This window comes from Belonocnema kinseyi, chromosome 3, assembly GCF_010883055.1.
Source record: "Belonocnema kinseyi isolate 2016_QV_RU_SX_M_011 chromosome 3, B_treatae_v1, whole genome shotgun sequence".
Lineage (NCBI taxonomy): Eukaryota > Metazoa > Arthropoda > Insecta > Hymenoptera > Cynipidae > Belonocnema > Belonocnema kinseyi.
The window spans coordinates 138366210-138372544 of NC_046659.1; positions in this window are offsets into that span (position 1 = coordinate 138366210).

Genomic DNA, 6335 nt, shown 5'->3' on the forward strand with positions numbered 1-6335 from the left:
GCATATATATGTAGTCCAAGGTTATTTGAAGGCAACCTTCCGACATTTGACTGAAAGCGAGAGCTTGATGTGTTGCTAAATCTACGCTTACTAAGACCGACTTAAATAAAGAAAAAGTAATTGGAAAAAAATAATATCTTACAGATTCCAGTCCGCAATTTGAGTACTAATGTTCATACAAGATAATATTTGTTTATATTTTGTTTTCGCAAAAAGCGGAGAAGTAGTTACTTTGCCGCGAAAAGTATTTCGCTTCGGTTCGAGTCCAGTCACCAGCAGTTTTTTCATTTAATTAATTGAATCGCTACATTTTTAATGCATGCTTCAGTTAAAATAAAAATTTTGAGGAGCAAAATTGAACACATCAGTCAACATTAACTTTCACTATTAACAACATAACAGACTATTATAAATGTAATTTTTAGATTATTATTAATTGATTTAGGAATATATGTATATAAAGAAAATATTACATAATTTTTATATATTTCGTGTTTATTTTGTGTGTGGAACAATCTTCACGGTTCTATACGAGCATAAGAGACAAGCTCAGCTCCAGTAATTTTACGGTCATGATTATTTTTAAAGAGCCTGAATGTTATGCCAGCTATAGTTTCCAGTTTGACCATATGTTCTCCAGGTACATGTACATTTCTAGGCATGAGGATTATTTCAATTGGGGCTGAGTGCCTCACCTTTACCTTCAAGTGAGTGGAACCATAATTAATATACCATTCTGATGGAGTAGGGTCTAGATTGTATTTCCGACCTTGAAAATAAAATAAAGATTTGTTAAATAACAAAACGATAAAAAATAAGACCTCAAATTGAGGACTTTGTAATTCCAAATTTAAGCTCTAAATGTTTGAAAAATTAAATTCTTATCTGAGGCTGAAATGGAGATGTTGCATGAAATGAGATTTAAAAAAATTTTGATTCCTTAGTTGCTTATTTTTATATTCCAAGAGGAAACAATTTTGATTTAAGAAGAAAAATGTTTTCTCTCTTATTAAAGTATTAAAAATGCTCCCGCTCGTGGCATTTTGTGCCGAACGCATAGATTGGCTATATCTGAGTGACGTCATTCTGCGCGGGAAAATTCAAACAACGCAAATAATGGAAAATAAAAAAATTATAAAAATGGTTTTCCAATATGCATTCTAATGTATAAATGTCGCTAGACGACTTACATGTATTATTATAAAATAATAATTAATTGTAATTGCACAACAAATAATTGGAATAATCTGTCCAAAAAGCTTCTATCCATGCCAGACATGTTTATATGTTTTGCGACAAAATAATACACATTTTATTCAGATTTTTACGCTCCCTAGAATCACATTCAGCTACGAAACACTTCTTAGCTACACAACTATATTCTCCAGGGAATTCTCTGATTTCCAAATCCATTCTTTGTTTATATCTTTAACTCCCATTTATTTGGCTTTTACTTTAGATTTCTTGTTCTTATGCACTGATCACTTCTGTGCAAAAAAAAGGTGACATCTCAAACCAAAAAAGCATTAAATGAATAAAATAATATAGTCATTTTCCGACAGGAAGTGACTTAACTATTGAATATTTGACACTGTATTTTCTAAGCAGAAAAAAAATTCCTAGGGTCAGGAAGAAATTGCATCGTTTTAATTCCTACCGTTATTTTCTTATCCTATTATTAAATTTTTGCAGTAATGCAAAGTGCCCAAAAGCATAAAACAATTCTCTGATAGCTCGAAATAAAATAACTTAACAGAATGTTTGTAATATCTGAAAATATTTCTTGAAATTATTTTTAGTGCACAGAAAAACAGCGAGATAATTTCTGTAGTAGCTAATTTATTATGTTCTCAAAATAAGATTTTTATCTCAAATTAAGAATACTTCAAGCTTGAAAATACAACAAGAACTTAGCCACATTTTCATTCTATCATGCCTTATTTTTGCTGCAAATTGAATCAACACACAATCAGTTTACTTTTGAGGCTCGAAGCTTCTCTTTGTTAAGCCAATTTTCTAATATCCACAATTTACCATTTTGGGGGATGACTGAAAACTCTCGCAAAATGAAATTGCAATTCTACAATTCTTGAGGAAGAACAAAACTTGAAGTGCACAATTCTCGAAATTCTAAAATTCCTGACACTTTATGATATTGACAAATTTGAAAACTCAAGATAATATAGAATTTCCAACTTAATTTCGATGCTATAAAAATAATTAAACAAAAAATACAATTAGAAAAAAAAATTTTTGCGAATGTGCAAAAACTTGTTTTCAATATTATCGTTTTAGTTATAAATCTTATTATTTGGTTCAAAGTTTAAAAATTTCAAATTAAAATTGACATGTTTTTGGTAACAAATTAAACTATTAAAGAGAAAATGAACTTATTATTTATTATTCTTCTTTTAGTTTAAAATTCAACTGCTTTAGCAGAACTTACACCTATCATAGATAAAAATAGACTTTTTTTGTTTAAAATTTAACACCTTTGTTTCAAAGTTATGAAAATTCTACTCTTTAGAGATTTTAAAAAAATAAAAAATCATCTGTTTCAGGTGGGATTTAATTTTTTTTGTATAAAATGCAAATTTTTCGTTAAAAACGAAATCATATTATTTAAAATTAACACTTTTTGTTAGAAAAGGCTACTGTTTAGTTGAAAATTTATATTTTTTGATGGATAAAATTATCCTTTTTGGATTAATAATTTAATTTTTTTCCTAGAAACTTCTTTTATGTTAAAAAATTCATATTTATTTTGATCATAAAAATTCAACTGGAATCTTTTTTGGATGAAGTTTAAAGTACTTTTTTCATTTTACTATTTTAAATTCACCTGTTTCAAGATAAATTTAATACTAAAAAAAATCAACTATATAGTAGAGAATATAACTTCTTTGTTAAAAATTCATCATTTTTAATAAGATATTCCTTTTTCTGTATTATTTGAAAGATTTGGTTCAATCAATTTCTTAACAGGTGATTTTTTTAGATTTATTTTTTTGTATTTGGAAATTTGTACTTTTGGCGAAAGGTGAAACTTACCCATTTTTTGGATATTTTTATTCGTTAGTTGCAAATTATCCTTTTTTGGTAAAAAATTATTTTCTTAACTAGAGATTTCTTTATTGTGCAGGACCGTGTGCAGAAACCTCCGAGGTCCGAACCTTGTCGTTTAAAAAACAATATATTGTCAATATCCAATTTCATAGTTTTGATGTATAAGAAATCATGTCTCATACACCTTTTTCACCACAAAGAAAAAAATGTTTTTAAATTTAATTCATTTTATATATATATTTTTAGATTTTATAGGTCTTTCTCGATTTTATGATTTCTAGTCTCTTACAAGAAAAAATGAGGCGATATTAAGTAAATATTTAAAAACTAGGCAGACAGGACAAAAACACGGACGAGATGGGATAAACAAGCCTGTCATCTAAGATGATCAGTTCGGTATTCTGTGATGATCAGTTCATATCCTACATATATTAACAACATTTATTTACCTGTAGAATCTCGTGGTCGCACTCCTATAAGTTCCTCAAACTGACTAATATATGCTACTAAAGTAATATCTTCTCTTTTGAAAGTACGAATTAAAAAATTGTTAAATTTAAAATATTTCCCCTGAGGAATATAATTGACCGGAAATATAGATTTCCGAACTAAAGGACCATCTAGCCAAACTTGAATTTCGATATTCCCATAGTAGACAACTCTATCTGGTGGGCCATCATTAGGATCTGCAATTTGAAATTTATGCTGACTTGCCCGTGCCCCTCGTGGTCGGCCTCTCTTTCGACTTTTTCCTAAAGATAAACCTTCTTCCGGCTCCGTTGTATTCAATTCTGTGAAAAAAAAGATCTGGAATTTTGAAATGAACAAATATCAATATTTAAATTAACCAGTCAACAATTGGACGTGCTCAAATGACAAGGTGCTGTCTGTGCAGAACCAAACAGAAAGGTTCCCTTCTTCAGGGGGAGTTAATGTTCGCAATAATATTTGGGTGCGATTTTTAAGCTTCCATGTTTCGCCCTCCGAGATGGCACCTATTTTATTTCGTTCTACTGAGATTGAACGTTGTCATTTGGTAAATAAATAGTCTTAAATTTTAAGTTTGCTAAAGCAACGAATACTCTGCACACAGTAATACAAGATGATGAATTTGAAATGTAGCACAGAAAATCGCCGATCCTCCAACGGACACCGAAATCGGTGTTCAATAGAGTTGCAACAAATTTGAGCCACACAGGTTCATTCGGAGAATCTAAGGGAAAAGCATCATTTAGACACTGTTTTTTCTCATCTAATGCAATTTGAAATGTCGTCTACAAAACTGTAAGTCACCTGTCAAGATCATTTTGTCGGTCGTTATTTGAGTGAAACAGATGTTAATAAGCAGGTAAGTTATAATAATAATTACAAAACTTTTTATTTCCTCCTATCTGCCAGCGACTAAATAGTCTGGGGATAAAAATAGTAGTTTGCATTATATAATATCCAAATGTTAGGTTAGTCAAAACCTACTATATGACATTCAAACCACCAAAGCCGGGATGTACAAACTAAGTCGTGACCGTCTGCATCGAAATTGATGCCTGATCGTTCGAACAAATTTCCACTAGATTTTCTGCGGAAGTTTAAAGGTATCTTAGATATCTAGTCTTGCAGTGCCTAGTGTCATACATGAAAGATAAGGTAAATACCATTGTATAATAAAAACAGAAATTTGTTGTTCGTGATGAGTGGGGATGTAAATTTGCATGAAACTTAGCCTGATGAAAAGTTTCATGAAAAATTGGAAGTTTCGTGAAACATTGCAATGTTTCAAATATAGCGGCGGGAAAATTCAAACTGATAAGATAAAAGCCTATTAGGTATTTTCACTTCAATAAACAGCTAACTTCACTTCGTAGATTGCTGAGGGGAAAATAAGGGACCAAATGTATGGGATTCAGTTCATTTTTGCCCTATTTTGATAATATCTTCGTAAAAGGTAATTTTTTCTATATAAGTGTATTAAAAAAATAGTTTTTATTTTTTCCTCACTATTTAATGAAATAATAAAATAATAATAATGATTATTAATTACAAATATATTACAGAAATAAAGTTTTGTTTCGTGCATTTGATCCATTTTTCCCCCTCAGCTTTTGATAAAGTGAAGTTAGCCGATGGTTGAAGTGAAAATACCTAATTGAGGCTTTCATATCCCAACTTTTTTCTGTCGACTGATTTGATTTATTTTTCCGGCTTGTACTGTGGACCAATGATGCCAATGTTGGCACCCTGAGCTACGACGCTTGCGTTAGGGCTGAACGCTGATTGGCCACACTTGGCGCGCGATTCAAAATTAAATTAAAAAAAAAAAACAATTCTTGTAATTTAAATAAATAATTATTAATATATGCACAAGAATGTATTCAAATTGTGTGGATTTTGATTTCAGACAAGAAAAAAGTGTATAGCACATATTTTATAAATAATAGTTTATTTTAATTGAACTCCAAAAATTGACTTATAGTTCACAAAACATTTTGTAATAGATACATTTGCTGAAATACCATACAATGTTTCTGCAGCTTGATATATAGAAGTTAGTTGTAGAATTTAATAATGATAACATTTGAATTTTTCTAAAAATAATTTCAGCTGAGAATATTGTTCTTTTCGATTAAAAACTTATAATTAATTATTTTCAATCACTTTTCCAAGAAATTTCCTTTCGAATTAAATGTTTTGTAAAATATAAGTTGGTCTTTGGAATTCAATGAAAATAAACTGTTATTCATATAATATATGTGTTATATTTTTCTTACCTGAAATCAAAAGTTACACAATTTGTATACATTATTGTGTATATTTCAATCATTATTTATTTAAATTACAAGAATTGTTTTTCAATGTAATTTTGAATCGCGCTTCAAAGGGTAGACAGCCAGCGCTCAGCCCTTACGCACGAATGAATGAAAATTATTATCATTTAATTATTGCAATAAATAGTCCCTAAAAAAGAAAAGTTATTTTTCAATTGCACTTATGCAGAAAAATTACTTTCTACGAAGATATTAGAAAAATGGAGCAAAAATTAACCGATTCCCATGCATTTGGTCAATTGTTATCCCCTCAGTATTCAACGAAGTGAAGTGAGCTAGTGATTCGAGTGAAAATACCTTATTGTATATGTAGACGGTCACGACTTTTTCTATACATCCCGGCTTTAGTTTACGAGGGTGGATTGATAAGTTTCCGGCCTGACCAAGAGATGGCGCCACTAGGCCTACCTTGAGGTGGCGTTCTATAGTACCATCCTTAGATAGCTT